At 38.6% G+C, this 23,880-nt stretch overlaps 1 protein-coding gene across 4 annotated transcripts in view; it reads left to right on the plus strand.

Moving 5' to 3' along the window:
• Positions 1–23,880, plus strand: part of MARCHF1 (membrane associated ring-CH-type finger 1) — a gene marked incomplete at its 5' end in the record, with an annotated part of 448,487 nt that overhangs the window by 310,302 nt on the left and 114,305 nt on the right. The window lies entirely within an intron of this gene.

The following is a 23,880-nucleotide window of genomic DNA, read 5'->3' on the forward strand; positions in this document are numbered from 1 at the left end:
ATCTATTTGGTTTTTATCCCTGGTTCTGTCACAGAACTTCTAAGACCCTTGGAATTTCCTCAGTGATAAGAGCTATAATGGTGTCTTGATACTCATCACAAGGCCCTTTCCACCACACCTGAGTTTATGTTGATGAGGTGACTTTGGAAAGCACCTAAGGAAGGGGGCTGTTGCCAGGGGAACCAACCAAGAACAGAGGGTTGGAACTTTCAATCCCACCCCCTGGCCTCTGGGGATGGGAAAGGGGCTGGAGGTTGAATCATTCACCGATGGCCAGTGATTTAATCAACCGGGCCTATGTAATGAAACCTCCATAAAAACCCAGATGGAGGGCGTTCAGAGAGCTTCCATGTTGGTGAGCTAGAACACTTGTTATGAACCACCTGCCAGGCCCTCAAACTCCACCAGGACAGAAACTCCTTTGTTTGGGACCTGGCACGAGGTAGCTCTTCCTCGGGCTGTTGATTTATATCCTTTAATATCCTTTGTAATGAATTGGTAATGTGGTGAGTAAACAGGTTTCCTGAGTTCTGTGAGCCACCCCAGCAAATTAATCGAAGACAGAGAGGAGGTTGTAGGAACCCCTGATTTATAGCCTGTTGGTCAGAAGTACAGGTAGCCACGTGGACTTTTGATTGGCATCTGAAACCTGAAGAGAGGGCAGTCTTGTGGGACAAGTCCCTTCACCTGTGGTCTCTGATGCTATATAGAGTCAGAATTGAGTCAAGTTATAGGGCACCCAGCTTGTGTCAGAGAATTGCCACCCCATGCCGCATACACACACACATATTGGAACTGGGTCTGGCACTGTTAGCTTGTATACCTTAGTGTATATTAAAGTCAGAAGGCTTTGGAAGAGATCCAGGGACACAGTGTGTTGGAGGGAACACTGACCAGGAGAGAGGTGACCCTGGCTCTGCCACTTACTGCTTGCTCCTGGGTTGGTCATTTAGTCTACAAGTTTCCACTTCCTTGCCTGTAAAACCCATTGTTGGCAAAGATAAAAATAAGACAGTAGAGACTAGTGGTGTTGCAGACAGGATGATCTGAGATAATTCCTAATGTTAAGACTTAGAAACACTAGATAAAAAATAGCAAATATCCTTATCCATGCTTATCTGCATGAGCAAGAGGGTGACAACAATCTCCAGGAATCAGGAAGGAAGAGGGCGCCATAAGCCAGTGAAGCTGGCCTGAGGGCTGACAGGTGGCTGCCCTGGGAGCTGGTCACCGTGATCACGTAGTGAGTGCCACGCCCACTCAGGAAAGGAGCCGGGGCAACTGGCCTGCAGGGGCTATGGAGTTAAACTCCCCCCAGCCCTACCTTTAAAAAAGGGAGGGGGCCTCTTTAAAATGCAGCTGTCTCAGGAAAAGTATCTGCCAGGAAAAGAAAACAAATCCAACCAACCCACACAGAAGGATAAAAAGGAAGAAACTTGTCCTTTTTTTGACCTGAATTCTGTGTATACAAGAAAAAAAATGTTCTCTGAGAAATTTAATCATGGATCTGTCCTACATTCCAGCTGGGGACTCAAATTTGTCTAATCTGCATGAACTAGGATCCCCCAAATTAAGAAACGTTTTTGTTCCAGGCCAGTGTTAACCCCAGGCAAATAAACACAAACCCTCAGAAGGGTGGTCCTCCTTGAAGGATGAACAGGTTTCCCCAGATGACAACCTGAGGAAGGTGAGCTCCCAATCAAACCTTAAAAAGACACAAACAGCCACCTGAGGAAGAGTAAGCAGCACCAACAAATGACAGAATTAAATCCCCCCAAATTTCAAGTACTTGAATAAATTAAATAGAAGTTTTCAAATTAGTAGGTTTTAAATTATTAAAGACATAAAAAAGACCCCAAAATAAGAAAATATCATGAAACCATGGAAAAATGGGTTTGAAAAAATACTAGAAATGCTAAACTGAAGAATATAGTAAATGTGTTTTTAAAAACTTAGTAAGTAATTAAACAGAAGATAAGACACAGCTTAAGAGAGAACTGGAATTCTGGTTAAACCAGAAAGATGGATTACATATGTTTGCATGTGTTCTTTTTGAAACTTCACTAATATTATAGTCAAAATATTTTATTTAAAGTTTAAACACAAATGGACAAAAAATTGTGGAGAGGAGAAAGGAGACAATAGCAAAAATATTGGAAGTTGGAAAAGTGAGGAGTACCTCGGTAAGTAGGAAGCAATATCTTGCTGACTGTAAGCGAGAAAGCCAAAACTAAACCAGCTTCCAAGAACAAGAAGAAAGCTGTTTCGTGCTATGGAACTCCAGGAATCAGAGGTGACTGGTACTTTGAAAATGGGGTTCAGATTGGGCTGAATAAAAAGAAACTGGATTGTAAGTGTGTATAAGAATCAGAAAGGCCTGCAGATCTTCTGCCGGCCCCAGGTGTCTGGATGACTGTCCCCTCCCAACCTTGGACACAAAATAATTCACATGGATTCTGCATTTAGGAATCAGGCTCTGCTTAGGGTGGAGTTAATGTTGTAAAACAGTTTAAGTCTGCACATTGAGTGGTGATGACTCCTCTTTCCTTGCTTGGTCCCAGAATGCTGACATCAGCCATATGACCTAAGGCAAGAATTGGCAAGATATTTTTTTTTTTAAGAAACTGAGGAAGCAGAGAAAATAGCTGAAGACATTGAGTTGAGGAAACTTCCACCCAAAACAGTCCAGCCTGATCACCCTATGGAGGAGACCATCTGTCAACTAGCCCCAAATGCACACATAGAATTTCTAATCAGCTTCTTAGTGACTTATTCTTAAATATGAATCAATGTCCAAGGATTGAAGGAAATAGAGCCAATGAAAGGAGTAGAAGGAAATTTTTAACACAGCACTCCATAGAGAGGAAAGATATTGTGTCTTTGAAGCAAGACAGGTAACTCTTAAAAAGGAAGATTCAATGAGTAGAAAAGAGTGCTTTGATATTACAAATATGTGAGGAGAAATAAAAAATAATTTAAAAGTTTGGAAGAAAATCTTGAGGAAAACTTCCAGAAAGCACAACAACAAGACAAAGAAAATAGAAAAGATAGTTAAGGAGCTTCGACATCCAAATAATGAGTTCTCATGTGACAGTAAAAAGAAAGAAAAGTGAGTTGAAATCATCCGGGAAATAATTCAAGAAAACATCCCCAATCTGAAAAGCATATGTTTCCAGATTGCGTGGACAAACTGAGTGCCCAATAAATTTGATTTAAAAAATTTAAAGCACTAGAGACAAAGACAGTATCCTACACATCCAAAAATAAGTGATTATGTTTGAAGAATCAAGAAACAGCATGACCTCGAAATTCTCAATTATTACACTAGATTCTAGGGGGAAAAGGGGAACAATTTCTTCAATTTTTTGAAATAAAATATTTGTAATCTAGAATTTTTTTATCCCACCAAGCAATCGGTTGAATAGCAAGGTAGATTAAAATATTTTCAGAAATAAAAATCTCAAACTTACAACCCATTCTCTGATTCCTACTGAAATCTGTATGCCTTGCAAACAAAGGAAAGCATCTAGAAAAATGAAGACTTTGGATCCCAGAAAAGGGCTTTTGAAATGGAATCACGTCAAGTTGTAGCAGAAAGCGTAGTACATGACTCAGTGTTTATACAGTATAGCTAAAATGATTATACAGTGATATTAGGGGAACAGAAGGAAGGGATGTATGGCTGGAGGAGAATTGTAAGAAGGGTAAATTTCTTAATTTCCATAGTAGGGAGTCAACAAATAACATCCAAATTAAGAAATAATAATAATAATATCAATAATAATATATGTTTAGCAATACAGAGGTAAATTCCAAAAGAAACGTCTCAGTGAGCTGAAAGTGGTTTATCTGTAGAGGAAGAATTAGAGTGAAAAATTATAACACTTGGAATTCCATAATAATAGTGAGAAGAAGTGGGGAAGACTAATTTTACGGAATTTATGAAAATCATGAATTATTAGATTTAAGAAGGTCAATGTCACGTAAAAATCCAGACTGCAGAAAGTAGTGAATACAGAACACCATAGTCAATAGGGAAGAGCAAAATAGAGCAAAGACAGGTACCTCCAAGTAAGCTAATCCCATATTTTTTTCCAACAAAATGAATAAAATCCAGAAGAAAATGAAATACTATCATGTAAAAGCTAAAAAAAAAAAAGTCCACAAACCCTGTCAATGTAGAATTATATACTCAGCTAAATTATTTTTGAAGAGAAAGGATATAATAAGTTCTGATGGAATTTACTACAGATCTTCACAAAAGAACTAGAAAATTTACTTGTTCAAGAAGAAAATTAGGTACAAAATGTCATGAGATACAAGAGGAAATGATGACTGAATAAATGAACAAATGTATGCATAGAGCTAAAGAACTATAACAATAATAATGATTAACTTAAGGGCTTTTAACAACAAGGTGGAACGAAAAATGAGGAACCATAACTGGTAAGATGAAAGGGGATGATAAACATTTAGCAAGAGGTCGGAGAATGCATGTTAAAAATTTGAGAGTAAACTTAAAAAATAAAAGTAGAATGAAAAAAAAAAAAAAAGTAGAATGTATAACTTCCAAACCCATGCAGATGGAGGTGGGAAGGAGGTAAGAAAGGGATACATGATTAGAGGAAACTTAATTACAAAGCAGAAAAGAAAAAAAGGCAAGGGATATGGGGAGGGGGAAGGGTACGCTGTGACAAAGCGAAAGAGCGGCATGGACATATATACACTACCAAACGTAAGGTAGATAGATAGTGGGAAGCAGCCGCATAGCACAGGGAGATCAGCTCGGTGCTTTGTGACCGCCTGGAGGGGTGGGATAGGGAGGGTGGGAGGGAGACACAAAAGGGAGGGGATATGGGAACATATGTATATGTATAACTGATTAAATTTGTTATAAAGAAAAAAAAAAGAAAAAAGAAAAAAAAATCATGGTAAATATTAAGTACATAAGAAGATAATAGAAATAAATAGGAATTCACTATGTAACTAATCAAAATTAATATAAATGAGTTAAACTTGATGTTTAATGATAGAAACTGTAAGATGGACTCAAAAGAGCAAAATTCAGCTGTTTGGAGTTTATAAAAGGCATGTCTAAAGTCAAAGACACATGATTAGAAGTAAACAGATAGAAAAATAGATAACAGGAAAATAAATGGCAAAAGGAAGTTGGTGTTTATATCAGGCAAAATTGACTTTATGAGAAGAACAATTATTAAGGCTGAAGAGGAACATATAAGAAAAGGAACAACTCACCTGAAAGTTACATTAATTCTAAACTTGTATGCACCAGTAAGTCTTAAAAACGTAAAAAGTACAATAATTTGAAAGAAATCTACATTAAAAATTTAATACATCCCTCTCAGTACTTGCTAAGTCAAAAAAACAAAACTTTACAACGTATACCAGATACCAACAATGCAATAAACAACTTTATCTAACTCGCCATTTCTCAAGGAGGATGCTACAGTACTGTCCAAACTCAGCGACCCCTCAGTCAAGAAGATCCTTGGGTCACCACGGTCCTGAGCCAGGTGACCCAGTCTGTCCAGGGGCTGCCTCTATATACCCTGCTTTCTACAAATATTATTGTAATTTTATATGTAAATCAACACATGAAAAATGTTGGGAAGCCCCAATTTAAGATCAGACAAAAAAGCTGCGGGGTACACAGGCATTCAATTATAATGGCCTCTATACTGTTTTGTATGCCCACAACATTTTATAATTAAAAGGTGAGAGACTCTAAAGCGTTTCTTGAGTAGCTTTTACAATCTCTGATCTTCAAAAGGCAGAAATTCAACATTTGGCACAAACTTCATCTGCCTGTAATTTTTCTTTCCTCTTGCATTTTTCCATCCTGCTTCTTTTTTTTTTTTTTAATAATTCTTTATAGCTGCTGACTTCATTCCTATATCTCAGCTCTTGAATGTGTTCTAGTCAGGCCTTCTACTCTTGCTGTCAAGGGCAACAATGATTTCCATGTTGCAAATAGGCTTCTCAGGACATCTAGCACAGTGGTCCTCTCTGGCCTTCTCAAACTGCCTTCTCCTTTTACTTGACTTTCAAGGCCCCCTGTCTGCAGGCTCTTCTCCCACCCAAATGGTCCCTATTTCTGAGTCTCTTTCAGGGGTTCCTCTTCATCTTTCTGAGCTCAGAGTGCCCCAGAGTTGTATCCTTACCTCTCATCTCTATATGCAGTTCCTAGGTTATCACACCCATTTCATGGTTTTATTTTTTTTAAGCAAGAGAAACAGAAGCTTATGAACATGTATACCTCATGTGTACATGGGATATCCCAAGGAAAAATCAAAGCAGTGGCTTAGAACTCTGACTTAAATACCATCTTCAGCAGAAGACAAAAAAAAAAAAAAAAAGCTGTGGAGGAGGCCAGTTATGGGGAGATTACCAGAAAAAGCACAGTAAAAAGAGTAAGATCTGTTACATAGATTGAAGTGGGTGCCTTCTCCCTTGATAAAAGAACAAAGTTGTGTCTGGGGATGAGCCTTCGTCCTTCATGGTAGGGAAGAGGAAGAGGGGGGAGGAGGGACAGCTTTGCAAATTTATGTCCTGCTTTTAGTCAAATAGGGGGAAGGCAGAGAATTTTTTCTTATATCCACTTCTACCCAGTTGCCTTCCGCTCAAAATAATCCTTATGCCAAAGTGGCATATTTAAGGATGCCATATTCTTCTACCTTTCATTTCCCGCCTTTGAAACATCCCCAGGAAGTTTCACAGTCCAGAAGTTGAGTTGGTAGATTGCTGTACATCTCACTACACCTGTCTCTTAGTCCTTAAAAATAGGTCAGTTCAGTGAAGCAGTTGGGTCTCATTTCAGGAGGTGATGGTGAAGGTGGGCTCCTATCAAAGTTAGGCCTATAAGGTGTTAGAAATCAGGTATTTAATAAAAGGCATTTCTATGAAGACAGAAGAAAAACAACTTAATGATTGGAGAAGACTATAAAAAAGTTTCTAAGTCTGGAGGGCAGCCTGTAGCGAAGATTTTAAGATGTTGGGCTGAAAGCATCCTTTGCAGTTTGGATACCTCTGGTGATGTCATTGGGTCTTCCAGTGAATTTTCTGAGGGGTTCACACAGCAGCAGGAACAATGGTTGTGCATACATGAACTGTTGTGGTGATTTCTCTGGAGTTTATAGCAAGTTGCCCAGCTTCTGCTTTCAAGGCTTTGGGAAAAAGGGAAGTTGTTTTTTTTTTTTTTATTTGTTTGTTTAATTTTTATTGGAGTCGAGTTGATTTACAATGTTGTGTTAGTTTCAGGTGTACAGCAAAGTAAATCAGTTATACATACATATATATCCACTCTCTTTTTTAGATTCTTTTCCCAAAAAGGCAGTTTTTGTTCTGAGTAATTTCAAGTCAGAAGGGTGGGAGAAAATTGGAAACATAAGCTTGTAGAGTCATAGCCAGACGTCAAAGGAGATTAGAAGAATTCCAGTCTAGTTTACAGGTCAATGACCAAACCTCAAAGACAATGAACAGGACTAGAATCTGGTATCCATAAGGATGTACTGCAAAAGTGATTCACTCACCGCAGATGGACGTGTCCCCCCTCTGGATCCCTGGGTGGGCAGAACCATCCCCAGACAATGGCTAAGAGAGGCTAGAGCTGTACTGCAGGGCTACTTCAAGACCTGCAGTCAGACCAAGGTCAACATGCCTATCTCCAGGGCCGTGGATGGCATATCTCTTGGAGGGTCCCTGTACAGGCAGGAGTGTTCCCAGCCCGTGGCTGAGAGGGGCTGGTGCCAAGGTACAGGGCTGCTTCTAGATCTGCAGTAGAAACAAGGTAGGAGAGCGTGCCCCTAGAGCCCGGACGGGCATGGCTCCCTGCGGGTCCTTGGGTGGGTAGGAGTGTTCTCTGTCCAGGATGGGGCAGAAGGGGCAGGAGCTGGGTCAGGGGCCACCTCAGAGCCCACAGCTTGGACTGAGGTCAGTGAGTCTATTACTGGGGCATAGGTGGGTGTGACCACTGCAGGATCCCTTGGCAAATGGTGCTGGTGGAGGACCAAGGTCACATGGGTCTGTATCTGAGTTCACAGCAAGGCAGAGCTGTTTCTGGGTCTGTTACTGGGACCACAGTTGGCTAGCCTGCCACCTGGCCGTGGGCCTGCCTTCTTGAAATGATCCTCCTTAGTCTTGGGCCCCACTAGGGTTTTACAGTCTCTTTCCTGGATCTCAAAGTTCCCACAAAGGCATTTTTATGGGTGGCTGTCAAATTGTTGTTACTGAGGGGTGGGTATGAGCAGAGGACCTATTCCACTATCTTGCTGACATTACTCAATTCCATGGCTTTAAATACCATTTATACAGTGTGATTCCAAAATGTATAACTCCAGTCTTACATATCCACCTACTTACTCATCATCTTTACTTGGGTATCGGATAGGCATCTCAAGCTTAATATTTCCAAGACCGAACCCTAAAATCCAAAACACCTGTCCAAGGAAAAACCTGATGTATCTCTAGCAGGGCTCCTCATCTTTGAAATGAGCCTACTCCATCCATCTCATCCTAAAGGCCAAAACCTTGATGTCTACCTTCTCTCCTCTCTTTCTCTCCTATTCAACAAACTATCCCATCATCAACTTGTCAGTCATTATGTAAATAATCTTCACTTTCAACACATACCCTAAATCCAACCCCTTTTGCTTCTCTCTCTCACTACATCCTAGACGCAGCTTCTGTATCTTTCTCCTATTGCAGTAATCTCATAACTAGTCTCCCCGCTTCCACTTCTACTCCCTGAGCTCTATTCCCCACACATCACGCAGGGCTCAACCGTCAAGTATAAATCTGATTGTGTTGCTACCCTTGTTTTACCACAGCCTACAAGACATATGTAATCTGACACCTGCTGCTTTTCTGACCTTTTTTTTCTCATCGCTCTGTGCCCACTTGCTCTGCTGCAGCCATAGTGGTCTCCTAGCTGGCCCATGTCCATTTCAGTGGCACTCGCTGTTGTCTGTCTGGACTGCCCTTTCTCAATGGATGGATCACTCTACCACTTCAGTCACTTCTTCAGAAAGGCCTTCCCAACCACTCATTGAGTTGCAGACCCCTCACCAATGACTTTTCAGCCCATCGATCCGATTAACTGACCTTAATAGTTCTTATCCTTCCCTGATGATCATATAAGGCATTTTCTTGTTTTTTTATCTTTTCAATGTTCTGTCTCCAACCCCCCCTCCCCCAACAAAATATAGGAACACCACAAGTGAGACATCTTTGTTTTACTTACTGTTATATCCCTAATGCTTAGCACGGCACTGGGAACATAATCAGAGACCAATAAATGTTTGTTTAATATTTGCTGAATTAATAAATGTGGACTTTACCTAAGCTACTGTCAGACATTCAAAATTGGATAAGAAAATACCACTTGGTGTTTTTGTTTTCTTCAGATGTATACCAGGAGTGACATTGCTGGATCATATGGTAGTTGTATTTTTAATTTTTTGAGGAACTTCCATACTGTTTTTCATAGTGGCTGCAACAATTTAAATTCTCACCCACAGTGTGCAAGGGTTCCCTTTTCTCCACATCCTCAAAAAGATATGTGCACCCCAATGTTCACAGCAACATTATTTAAAATAGCCAAGATATAGAAGCAACCTAAGTGTCCATCAACAAATGAATAAAAGAGTTGTGAGATATATATAAAATGGAGTATTCTCCATAAAAAAGAATGAAATTTTATCATTTGCAACAATGTGGATGGACCTAGAGAGTATGATGCTTAGTAAAATAAGTCAGAGTGAGCTGAAATAAGCCATATGTGAGCTGAAAAGAGGAGCAGTGGACTATTTTAGATACAGCAATTAAGGGCCTTGAGATGAAGCTGAGTGACAAGTAGAATGAACCTAGTCTGCCAGGAGTTGGAGGAGAGTCATAACAGCCAGAGGGGAGAGGAAATGTATTCAGTCTTCCAGGAGGACCTCAGAGTGTTGAAGGAACAGAGAGAAAGAGAGCATGGCTGGCCCAGTGCAAGTAAAGGGAACATTGTAGGAGATGACGTCACAAAGTTACACGTCACCTGGGACATCTTCAGCCACCATAAAGAGTTTGAATGTTACTCTGAATACAGTAGGAAGCCATAGAAGTGTTTTAATTCGGGGAGACCATATCAGTTTGGTGTGAAAAAGGACTATGGTAGGAGTAAGTGCAGACTATTATGGGAGAAACCTGAGAGGCATCTAAAACAGTCCCAGAGAATCAGAAAAAGCTTCCTAGATAGTAATCAGAAGATCATAAATAATTCAGAAAGAGTAAAGCAGAGGATGGAGAGAGGGAGGGAAGAGACTGCAAAGATAACCAGGGGCAGATCATAAAGCCTAGTTAGCCAAAATAAAAAGCCTGAATTTCTTTAGGGAAGTGGAGTATCATTGGAAGAAGCTCCCATTAGGAGACTGCTGATGTCATTTGATCAAGAAATAATGCCTTGAACTAACACAACATTGTAAAACAACTATACCCCTATTAAAAAAAAAGAAAAAAAGAAAGAATGCCTTGAACTATGTTTTGAAAAAAAGAGGGGGGAATTCCCTGGAGGTCCAGTGGTTAGGACTCTGCATTTCCACTGCAGGGGGCACAGGTTCGATCCCTGGTTGGGGAACTAAGATCCCACAAGCTGCTCGGTGTGGCCATAAATAAATAAAGTCATTGAGGAAAAAAAAGAGGGAATGGAGAAATGTGGATAGATTAAGATAGTATAGAGGAAAAGGTAGTAGAACTTGATGACTGCTTGGATGTGGAAAATAGTGTAAAGAGAAAGGAGTTAAAGACAAGACCTAAATTTTCAGTTGAAGATGCTATGGCAGAACCCGACTACTTACCTCTACTTTACTTTAGCCTGCCACTGAAATAAAACTAATGGACTCTTTTAAAAGCATAAAACCGTTTAAAAAATAGGAAAGAGCATTAAGAACTTGTGGTATTTGAAAAGCAGATAGAGCTGTGGGAATTGAAGAAGCAGTGTTAAGAAAGTTGACACCTGAGTTTGCAGCGGGAAAGGCTAAGAAACCACTGCATTTCCAGCAAGGAATTCCCAAAAGGCCAGCCTTTGGAGGTGGGCACAATGGTGGGAGTGAAAGTTCTAGGACTGTTTGAAAGTCTGTTTCAGAAGCAGTTAAACCTTCAGATCCAGATCGTATTGTGCTTGAAGGTCCTGAGAAAATTCAACAAATGTGTAGGGTACACTGAGAGGAAACTTCATAAGTATACAGACTAACAAACAGAAACTCATAACATAACAAGGAACTCCAAGGTACCAGTCCCAGCTGGCTCCCAGTGGCAGTCGAAACAAGCCATTCATTCATTTATCCATTTATTAGAAAAATATGTATTGATGCAGTTTAAGGTGATGATTAGATTATTGATTCTGGAACTAGACTTCCTGAGTGCAAATCCCAGCTCTGATACTGGGTGGCTTTAGGTGGACTATGTCACCTCTCTTTGCTTCATGTCTCTTTTGTAAAATAGGACCATAGAAGTATCCATTTCATGTGGTTGTTATGAAGATCAAGTTAGTATTTTTAAATGCCTGGCATGTAATAAGCACAACGTAAGTATTTGCTTATCCTTCTGTGACTTCAACATGTCCAATTGTCCCAGTCTCTGGGATTACGGTCGAAAAAAAGACAGTGTCACAAACATTCTAGGCTGGAAGACTAATAAATACATGAAGAAATCTCAGAGAGTGAGAAATGCTGCAAAGAAAGTGGATTATCCATTGTGAAATTGTTCACTTGATATCTGTTTTCAGATTAAGTAAACGCGGACGTGAACGAAAAGATTTTAATTGGCACTGCGTTGTTACTCTGTGGAATTCAATTCCCAGCAACATATTTAAGGAAGAAGGGAACTAACGTAGCAGGTGTACTAGACACTTTAAACTGGATTTAATGTAAGCTTTAGAGCACATACAATGCAGGAATATTATCGCTATTTTATAGACAAAGAAACAAGACCAGGGGAAATTCGGACACTTTCATGGGGCTTGGGAGGTTTAGGATTAGTGAATTGGAGAGCAGAAATGAAACATAAGTTTGTCTGACTTCAGAGCCCATGCCAGAGTCTCATAATTTCTAGATACTTTAATCTTTTCCATTGTATAAATATTTATCTTTTTTACTGTTAAACTTAGAAAATAGCTTTGTTTTCCCTTTTTAATTCTTTTTTTTATTAGTTTCTTACTTTAACAGCTACTCTTAAAAGATCTAAATGCTTGATTATGTTTGGTTATCTCAGAGTTTTCAGCACAACTTTTTTTTATCCCAACTTCATGCTTCTCAGTGACCTCACAAAATGATACCCAGTATATGTATAGAAGTCCTATGCCATGGCCTTTTATAATGTCTCCTACACTTACTCATTCTTTTCACTCTAACATGTGAATTTTAATTCCTACCCATATGTTGTCACTAATCATGTCTTGCACCCCAAAGATCTACCCAGAACTGTTCATTTCTCATCTTTAGTAAAGGCCTCCTGGTTGCCGCCTTCCTGTGCAAACCTTCTCATAAAGGTGAATTGGAGTGCATTCTCTGTTCTAATAATCTCAAGTGAATTGTACTTATTCAGCTACTCATTTTGCCTTTATCCTCACAGAGATATTCTCTCTGTCTTCCTGAGGTGGAGAGTGTAGCCATTAAGCGATTATATCACAGACACAATGACAGAGCCAGGTGTAAACAAGGAGAGACTCCACAGTGTATCATAAGGGACATTTCAGTTAGCTGTGTTTGAGGAAAAATGCTGTGGGTTTTTTTGTTTTTTTGTTTTTTTTAACATCATGCACTTTAAAACTGACATCAGGCTAAGAGGTTAGGAGTTCTGAGACCTTTGTGTGGTGAGACTCTGCAACCTCAGCTACTAGGAAACCAGCAAGGCCCAGCTTTTACATTGCAGACGCTATTTAAGTCCTAAAAACATCTGTTCAGAATTTCACCAGATCAGTCTCTCTGACTAAGAGATTTGGAAACAAAAACATTGATTATCACCAACTATTTTCCTCAATATCCTTTACTTTGGGGCAATTTGTTTTGATTTATAACTCTCTGCCCATAACTTTCTCTTCCATTGTTGCATGAGGTGTTCCTTTGGGTTGAAAGGAAATTAAGCTTCAAGTAGTTAAATTCCAAAACTGCTCCAGGAAAATGTTCTTTTTGTGTGATGTGAGGGCTCCAGTTGCCTATTTCAGAGAATTCGTTTGTCTTAATGGGATATCCAGTCTAATGGAACATATTGTGCTCAAAGAAAAACTCCTTCTCAGAAATATGCTGAACCAGGTACATACTTCACCAGAAATGAAGTCAAGTTCAGCATATTTTAGAAAAACGCATCACTTGTGGCTTGGATCTTGTACTAGGCATTCAGCATCAATAGCACTGTTTGCCTTCAAGAACCATGATGATTTGAGGAAAGCCTCAAAATATTGTCACATTGGGGAAAAAAGCTGCATTGAACTCCCTGTGTTATTACATGTCTTTTCCCCAACGATGGTATCTGTAGCAATACTTCAGACCGTAACAGGCAAGGACAGAAAGAGACTGTTTTAATTGTTCTACTTGTATTTGCTTGTGTAGGGGAGCAAGTTTGCCATCCCAAAATGTATTTCGTTGGCGTGTGGATTATTTTATTTTTTTAATTTATTTTATTGAAGTATAGTTGATTTACAATGTTGTGTTTATTTCTGCTATACAGCAAAGTGATTCAGTTATACATATATATACACTTTTTTTTTTTTTTAAATCTTTTGGGTTCACGGGCCTCTCACTGTTATGGCCTCTCCCGTTGCGGAGCACAGGCTCCGGACGCGCAGGCTCAGCGGCCATGGCTCACGGGCCCAGCCACTCCACGGCATGTGGGATCTTCCCGGACCGGGACACGAACCCGCGTCCCCTGCATCGGCAGGCAGACTCTCAACCACTGCGCCACCAGGGAAGGCCCCAGAAATAATGTTTAATCTGGGCACCCCCTAGCCCAGGCGAACTGACACATAAAATTAACCATCACCCTAGGGAGTTACAAGAAAAGGAACTGTAGCAGTTTTCCCCTTTAATTGATTATTTCAAAATCGATGTTTGGGACTGATTTATTCATATAAATATAATTCTTCTTTCTTGTACCCTATCTCCATTTTTAGTAACAAACCATCTTTTAAAAAATAAAATATAGAAGTAAGGTATTTCAATTAGTATTTCAATTAGTGCTTAACTCACACCAATAAGGACCTACTGTATAGCACGAGGAACTATAATCAATATTTTGTAATAACTTATAAGGGAAGAGAATCTGAAAAAATAGATATACGTGTATGTATAACTGAATTAGTTTGCTGTACACCTGAAACTAACACAACATTGTAAATCAACTCTACTTCAATAAAAAAATAAAAGATACATGAATGAGTCCATCAAAAGTCAACAGAGAACTAACCAGATGAGCCCAGCCCAAGTCACCAACCCACAGAATCATAAACGAATTAAACATGGTGATTTTAAGCCCAAAATACACACACACACACACACACACACACACACACACACACACACACACACACACATATATATTTAGGGGAAGTTACAGAATTACAAGGATTAAAAAACAAATCATAAGGGATTCAGGAAGAAAAAGCCAAGTAAGGAAGTAGGAGAAAGTGTGAACTTGTCGATTAATTTCTTCACATTTTATGGTACTGTCTAAAGTACCATGTAATTAAAAATAAATCAATAAATTTTTAAAAGGTATATTTTTTCTTATTCTTGATCTAAGACTTTTCAGTTTCTTGCCTAATCGTGGTGTTAAATAATTCCATACATTGTAGTCACATAATTCTTTTGTCACTCCACAGATAGAGGTGTTTTTAAGAGGATTATTTGACAAGTCCACAGAAACATAATACCCTAACTCTACAAAATAAGGTTAGCAGATCTGAAGTTCTGGAGGAGCAAACCAGACAGATAAATAGTATATCCAGTAAGCTTCCATTAATCACCCATCCATTTGCTTCAGAGCACAGGAAACAATCCAATTGTAATGGTAGCTACGGAAACAACTTTACAAAGAGATCTAGCAAATTTGTATCCTTAGTCAAAGACAAACATGCAATCAAGTCAACCAGAATGCAAGGTAATGATGTATCAGTCCAATGAGAATGGGTCACGCAGAACTGAAGTGACTTTTAAGCAAACAGTGACAGCTATACACTTTAGTGGAAAAATAAATCCAGGTGACCCAGGACTCCAGGAAATTTAATTTGACTATTAAAAGGTCAGGGACTACTTCCCTGGTGGCTCAGTGGTTAAGAATCCGCCTGCCAATGCAGGGGACACGGGTTCAATCCATGGTCCTGGAAGATCCCACATGCCGTGGAGCAACTAAGCCTGTGCGCTGCAACTACTGAGCCTGCGTGCCACAACTACGGAAGCTCTGCCACAAGAGAAGCCACCGCAAGGAATTTGTCTATTTTTCTTTCCTGGAGAACAACAGAGACCGAAAGCCAACCCTCCAAATTACCCTCGAGAGAAAGGCCAAAATGAGTGCAATCATTGCAGTACCACATTGAATGAGGAGCTGTGCCCCTAAGCTCAGTTAAAGTCGTTGAGCAGTTGATCCGCATATGAAGTCAAATTACTAACTCTTTGTGATCTGATCTGGGATCACATCAGGAGGTCAGCCTGGATAACACAACCACTGGAAGACGGGCAGGCTTGTCCTTGCGGGAGTGGGGCTGGAGGCGGGGAGACGCCCCTAAGAATAGGAACACCGTGTCTCTGTTGGTGACCTTCATTCAGCAGCTCTGAGCTGCTGTACACAGCGCCAAGCCAGCCAAAGAAAGTAGCAAAGTGGGATAATACCTAATTCCAACATAGATAAAAACACCTTTGGTTTTGGTACCACAGATCTCTGGCATTAGTCTGGAGAGGAAGAACCAAAGAGCAAGAAAAAAGAAGAAAATACATGGAAATCAGAGAGAGAGAGAGCGAGAGGGACCACCCAAGAGCATTGCCTTTGGGGATTTTGGGGGTTCCTAAATATATCCATTGGATCGATGTTTCTCAACAAAAACCCAAGAGGAGGGACGCCCTGTCCCCACTGTAGGGGAGGTGACCTTTCTCTTCTGCCTTCTTGGGGTTTCCAGCTGGGACAGATTAACAAGAGGAAAATATACAAATTGTACTGAATCAAATCTTACAAGGAATGGGAGTTCTCACAGGAAACTGAAGTCCCAAAGAAGCGGCCAGGCCTCAGTGCTCATATACCAGGCCAAACAACGAGATGCAATTGTGGAAAAGTCACTAAAATACATGGGGAGACTCAAGGAAGATAAGAATTATCATAGCAAGGTCTGTTTGCTGAGGTGATCTCTCTCGGTCTCAACTCTCTGTCTCTGGTGGTAAGAATGTTTGTTTCCTCCTGGTACTGGGACTGCATCTGTCACCTGGGAATTTCATCTCCTTTCAGGAAATAAAGGGGAGGTCAGAGCTCCTTTCTCGCACCTGCTGTTTCTCAAGAACTTTTACCTCAAAATAATCAACATGCGAAAGAGGCAGATTTGGCGCATGTGCAGGACTCCCTCATTAGCATGTATATATTTGCTTTCCATTGAAGTAAGCTTAAAGATACTTACTGACTCCTGAAAAAGTTCAGGAATTAATACCTTCCTTGTAGTTTCCTACCCCTGGTCTAATATGTGATAATCACATAGAGTAGACCCTTGAAGGAATACATCCCAAGACCTTCAGTAAAACCCAGATTTATGAAGATTGCAAGAATTCATTTCCCTTAGAAACCTCTTTTTTTTTCCTGCAAACAGCCATCATTTTCTTATATGATTACCAGTCATAACAACTAAATTACAAGAACCATAATAACTTTAGTTCTTCTCTTTCTTCTCCCAAATAGTATTACTTGATTTCCCTATGGTCTCTCAATCAAAGTTAAACTATCATTTTATTCTTGAAAAGTGACAGATTTGATGAAATAACAACTTGGATGTTAAGAAATATTCTTTAGCTTCTTATAGCAGACACTACTTAGAAATTAACCTGTAAGAAATGCAACAATGACATACCATTAAGCAAATGTATCATATATGCCAGAAGCTAAAGATGACTAAATGACTTTAGAGATAACAAAGAGAATGCACTTATAGGTTGACATGATAATGAGATTTTGTGTTAAAACCATAAAAACCCAAATTATAAATGAAGGAAGTATGAAAACTGAGACTAATATTACAGTCTTTTTCTACATTCTTATCTCATTGCCCATTTGTACCCCTTTGGCATTTGAAATACAAAAGTAAACATTGTCTTTGATACAGATAATATGATTTTAATGAAAAAGAATGGCCTTAACGGACAATGAGCCCAATTAATGTGCTTTGCTTATTTGAAATGTCAATAATCCTATATAAAAATCTGACTTATGCAGTGACTTAGGCATGAAGTTGGCAAGATGTCAAACTTGGTGGTTATAATAGAAGGTGATAGCTCAGGCTGCTAAATATATCGTAGGTGGTTTGCTGTATATTTTTGTATGGACATGGTAAAATTTTCCAGGGTAAAATTATCTATAGTTCTGGCCCATGCTGTTGGCACATGGGATCTTAACTGTCCTTCTGTCTGTGCACTTGAGTGCACCTCAAATGTTTCTTCTGATAGCACCTGGCCTTGCCTCTGTGTAAATCTTTGCCTAATTTGCTTGTGACTGATTGCCAGATTTTTATTCAGACACATTTTTGATAGGATCCTCAATATATGTAAGAAGATATATATTGACCTTGTCTTGACTCCACAGTTAACTAGCCACACAGATTAGCTTCATGGAAGCATATGCCCAGGAATATATAACTCATTTCAACTCTTCATCAACACCCTTTATGATACATAATATTTGTGAAGTATTATCTGATCTATAGCTTTTCTTCCAGGTGCTCTAAATTTGATTCCTGAATTAAACCAGATAGTAAAGAGGGCTTTAGATCTCATATCTTGTCCTCTTGTAGGGCTGTTTTTCTTGGATACAAACTAAAGACATCTAGGCCTTCTTGCGCCTAATTTAAGTTCTGCGTCGACACAAAATGTCATTCAAAAGAAATGCAATTCCAATTCAGACAGCGCTGATGAACTCTTTCATAAGGGTTTTTTCGAATGGTCTATGGATGAGAGGCAGAGGTGGATATAAAGTTGGAATCAAGGCAAAGAACATACAATAAAGACTCCAAAAGATCCTTTCCTTGTCTCCATTCCCCGAGTCCTCGTTCATTAAAGCAGCGGCTCATCTTTGTCCATTCACAAAACTCTCAAAGCTGTTCTCAGCTCCCTGTCACTCTGTCTTTACTCCATCTCCTTATTACATCTTGTTTATTTCCTTTTCAAACTTTTCCTTTGTAATCTATTCCACTTCTTGTGCTCCCTTAAGTAGCACTATCTGCCAATCCAAATAGCATGATAATGACAAGCAGTGAAGATTTAAAAAGGGAGGGGGTAGCAGAAGGAACTAAGAATATTTTGTAATGAACACAGCAATGAATTTCAAACACACATCCATTATTGTTTCCCGAGGGCATAGTGTCAAAGTAAAACTTTTCCCGTCACACTGCAGTCTACTTTGACATTATGCCACTGGAAAATAATAGTGGACGTGTGTTTGAAGTTCATCACTGTGTTCGTTATAAAAATGTTGTTGGGCATAAATGTTCATTGCTAGTTCTCTTAAATGATCACGCAGGACATGAGAGTTCTTTTTGGTCTCAGCATCAGCAATTGTGCTTCTTCTAATGATTCAGTTTGTTTTTGTCCTATGGCAAGTACAAATTATGTGATTCTTTGTATCAGGGACTAGAAAACCTAGAACCACCTTGGGGTTACTGCTCCGGCCAGTGTACCCAAAGGTATGTATCTCATCTTTCCTGCTCTCATTTCCTCTTTGTCCCATTTTCTTTTACATTTCTAAAATTTTTAATTGTAGTTAAAATACACCTAACATAACAATGTGCTATCTCAACCAATTTTAAGTGTACGGTTCAGTAGTGTGAAGGATGTTCTCGTTTCTGTGCAACCAATATCCAGAGCTCTTTTCCTCTTGCAAAACTCAACTCTGTGCCCATTAATCACCTCCTCATATTCCCCTGCCCCACAGTCCCCTGGTAACATTCTACTTTGTGTCTCTATGCATTTGACTATGTTTAAGTAGCTCATGTAAGTGGAATCATACAATATGTGTCTTTTGGTGACTGGCTTGTCTCACTCATCGTAATGTTCTCAAGGTTCATTTGTGTTGTAAAATGTATCTGAATTTCCTTCCTTTTTAAGGCTGAATACTATTCCTTGTATATATAGACCACATTTTGCTTATCTATTCATCTGTTGATGGACACATGAGTTGCTTCCACATTATGGCTATTTTGGAAAATGCTACTATGAATATGGGCATATATATATATCTTCAAGACCCTGCTTTCAATTATTTTGTGTACATACCCACAAGTGAATTTGCTGGATCATACTTGTAATCCTATTTTTAATTTTTTTAGGAGTTGCCATAGGATTTTCCATAGTGGCTGTGCTATTTTACTCTCACACCAGCAGTGTACAAGCATTCCACTTTCTCCACATCCTTGCCAACACTTGTAATTTTCTGGTTTTTCAATAGTGACCAACCTAATTAATGGGTGTGAAGTGGTATCTCATTGTGGTTTTGACTTACATGTCCCCAGTAATTAATTATGTTGAGCATCTTCATGTGTTTATCAGTCTTTTGCCTATTTTTAAATGGGTTGTTTGTGTTTTGAGGCAGTTGAGTTGTAGAAGTTTGTCATATATTCTGTATATTAACCCCTTATATGATATAGGATTTGCAAATATTGTCTCCCATTCAGTAGGCTGCCTTTTCACTCTGTTGATTGTGTGCCCAGAATTTTTAGTTTTGATATAGTCCAATTTATCTATTTTTACCTTTGTTTCCTGTCCTTTTCATGCCATATCCAAGAAATCATTACCAAAACCAATGTCATGAAACTTTCCCTCTATGTTTTCTCCTAATAATTTTTTACATTTACTTTTAATTATATTTAAAACTGTACTTTTGGTATTTGTGTTTTGTTTGTATTTATCTAATTTGTGTAAATTACCTTAAATTCATTTTTGAGCAAGAGATATATGAAGAGACATAAGGTAGTGTTTTTTTAATTATTCACCTCTTTTTTGACACCATTCCTTAAACCCTCTCCAAACTAATTAGCAGCCATGCTACGTATCTTTTAAAGTCCTGCAGTTGATTTTATATTATGTATTTGAATCTTCATGCATATCTGTTTATTCTTTTTAAGACATGCCTTAAATGCTTCATGTCTCAGAAGATCCAGTTTAGAACAATAACTAAGCAGTACAGCTAAGTTAAAAAAAATTGATTTCCTGCAAAACTGTGGAATAAAGGCCAGAGTGAAGAAAGTGTTCAAAACCGTAGACAGCCAGACTCCTCTCCACAACATGTAGTATATATAAATATAAATGTCTTTTTGTTTTTTCTTTTATCCCTCCTTTTTATTATTTTATTTGAGTTCTGTTTTTCCTTTTTCTCTGCTCCTTTTCTGACCTCAGCTTTTTTCTTTCCAATTTCTTTTTCATTCCAACTTTACTCATCTTTCTTATTTTTAACTTTTTCTTCATTTCTCTCTTTTTTCCCTCTTTCTTTTGTCATTTCCTGCTTTTAACTGCATTCCCCTTCTCATATTCTATAGCCTACATTAATAATCTCTGACCTTGAACATAGAAATATTCTTGCTTCTATGGAATCCAGTCTGTCTTTTCCCACCATAATCCATTTTTCACAATATTGCCTAATTAAACTAAGTTTAGATTGTTCTAACTCAAACAAATAGAACGATAGACTGCATCCCTTTAAATTGTTCAATTCACAGAGTTTTGACCTTAGAACCTGCCAAAATACAGAATATTTCTATCAACCCCCCAAAGAGGCTTTAGACTCCACTGGAGTCCATCCATCCCACCTTCCACCTCTGTCACTAGCAGCCACTAGTCTGCTTATGTCACAAAGATTAGTTGACATTTTATAAATGAGACTGTACTGTAAATAGTCTTGTAACTAACTTCTTTCACTGAGCATAATTATTTGGAGATTCATCAGTGTTATTGCATATATCAGTAGTTTGCTCCTTTTTATTACTGAGTACTATTCTAAGGCATGAATATATCACATTTTGTTTATCCATTCACCTATTAATGGAGATTTGGATAGTTTACAGTTTGGGCCTGTTGTGAATAAAGCTGCTATAAACATTCATATATAAGTCTTGGTGTGAGTGGACATGTGATTTCATTTCTCTGGGGTAAATACATAGAAGTAGAGTGGCTAGGTCATATTTAACTTCTTATGAAACTGCCAAATGATTTTCCTTTTTAAATTTCCTCCAGAAATGTACAAAACTTCCTGTTGCTTTGCATCCCTGCCAGTCCTTGATATTGTCAGTATTTTTTTTTTTTTTTTTTTTTTTTTGCGTTACGCGGGCCTCTCACTGCTGTGGCCTCTCCCGTTGCGGAGCACAGGCTCCGGACGCGCAGGCTCAGCGGCCATGGCTCACGGGCCCAGCCGCTCCGCGGCACGTGGGATCTTCCCGGACCGGGGCACGAACCCGCGTCCCCTGCATCGGCAGGCAGACTCTCAACCACTGCGCCACCAGGGAAGCCCTATTGTCAGTATTTTTAATTGTAGCCCTTCTAATGGGTATGTAGCGGTATGTCATTGTGGCTTTAATTTGCATTTCACTGATGACTAATGATTTAGAAGAATCTTCTCAAATGTTTATTGGAAACTCATATATTCTTTTTTTATAAGTAGCTGCTCAAATCTTTAACCCATCTTTATTGGGTGTTTGTTTATTTTTGAGCTATAAGAGTCTAAGAATTCTTTACATATTTTTATCCAATATACGCCTTGCATTTTGTCTCTCATTATAATGCCTTTCTGAGAACAAAAGTTTTAGTTTATATAAAGTCTGATTTACCAAAAATTTATTTTATGATTTGTTGCTTTTTGTGTCTCATCTAGAAAATCTTTTCCTACTTTTAGGTCACAAAGATTTTCTCATATATTTTCTTCTCAGAGTGGCATAGTTTTAGATTTTTTTAAATTATCAAATCATTTTAAGTAATTTTCTAACCGGTTGTAACGTAAGGACTGAGATTCATTTCTTACATGTGGATGCCTATTTGTTCCAGCACCATTTGTTTGAAAGATGTTCCTTTCTTCATTGAATTGCCTTGGCACCTTTGACATAAGTCAGTTGATCGTATTTGTGAGTCTATTTTTGGACTCTCTATTCTGTTCCATTGATGACTTTGTAGGTATTTTATGGTTTTGGTGCTGTTGTAAATAGAATTTTTTTAATTTCAGTTTTCAACAGGCTAATTTTTTAAGAGTTGTCATCATCTTTATCTCCTAATCAGAACCTTCACTGATTACATATCAGGTAATGTAGAACACTACTTAACCCGACATTGAAATCCCATCATTGTCTAAAATCTTCCTTTACAAGATGTATCTGTTTCCTATAAAATGAATTACTCACTGCTCCAAATGTATACTCCAAGCTTACATATAAAACTGCACAAGTATACTCTAAACTTGTATAAGAGGACCAAGGATGGTGTGCAAGCATACGGTATATATGAAGATCAGTGAGTAGTAAAGGGCCCTGATATAGAAGAGAGACTCAGAGAGTAAGCAATTTCTACTTGGCTTTGGAAGGTAAAACTAGAATTAGTGATGGAAACTGGAGAGCAACTGACTTCAGTGTGATACTAGGATGATACAGTCAGATGATATAGTTAGAGAAATGCAAGGCGCTTTCTCAGGAGACAGTAAATTTTGTTACTGGCCAAGCAGGGGCTGAGTGATCAGCTACTGAGAATGTTATAAAGAGAATAAATAGTGTCATATGGGGATTAAATTGGGCCACCTTTATAAAGTTCCCCCTACTGCTGAGATTGCATGAAAATATTCTCTAAATTTATTTATTTATAGTCATTAAATATCATTTTACAACCAAAAGGAGTCTTTCAGTTTGTATTCCCTAGAGCCAGTTTAATATTTCCTCTAATTCTTAACTCTTCAACATGCTACTCATGAACTACTGCTGAAATCAACAGAAGCTTTTTTAAAAAGCAGCTTCTGCAACAGCACTTCCCATCAGAAGTTCTAGAATCATTCTTGACAGGGTATTATTAATGTATTACTAAATAAGAGAAGCTGTTTGTAAATGGTTATGCATGATCATTCTTTGTCACATCCATAAATTATCCATCGGGTTCTCCTAGCGGAGTGGCTCTAAAGGGGTCAGAGCAGCAGGAAGCAACAGCTTTAGCGTCTTTCAAAACAATAATTAATTTTCAAAATGCCAAGGCCAACTGGCAATAACTAACATTGCCCCCAGAGCACAATCATGGCCTGGATGCCATAGAGACGAGTTGTCTTGTAGTGCCTATAAATGGATTCTCAGAAAACCTAATTTGAAATTACTGCCTTTAATTATACTGTGGATATAAATAACTTTGATAAAATTAGTGCAGCTGGCCTCCTGTTTGTTTTTCCCATTTGAATGCACGGTAAAATGTAATCAGCTGAAATAAACATCCATTACAACGAATACTTCATTTCAAAGGACATATTATTTTGTTCATCCAGCCAATTGTTATTTTTCCCTCCCCAAATACATTTCTTTCTTGTACCTATTAAAGGGATGAACAAATTACCAAGTTCTCATAATGTACCAACTAGCTAATTAAAACAATTCATTGATGCTGAATAGGGCCATGCATTTAAAAGATTTTAATT

This window comes from Mesoplodon mirus (genome assembly GCF_964341445.2).
Source record: "Mesoplodon mirus genome assembly, chromosome: 2".
Classification (NCBI taxonomy): Eukaryota; Metazoa; Chordata; class Mammalia; order Artiodactyla; family Ziphiidae; genus Mesoplodon; species Mesoplodon mirus.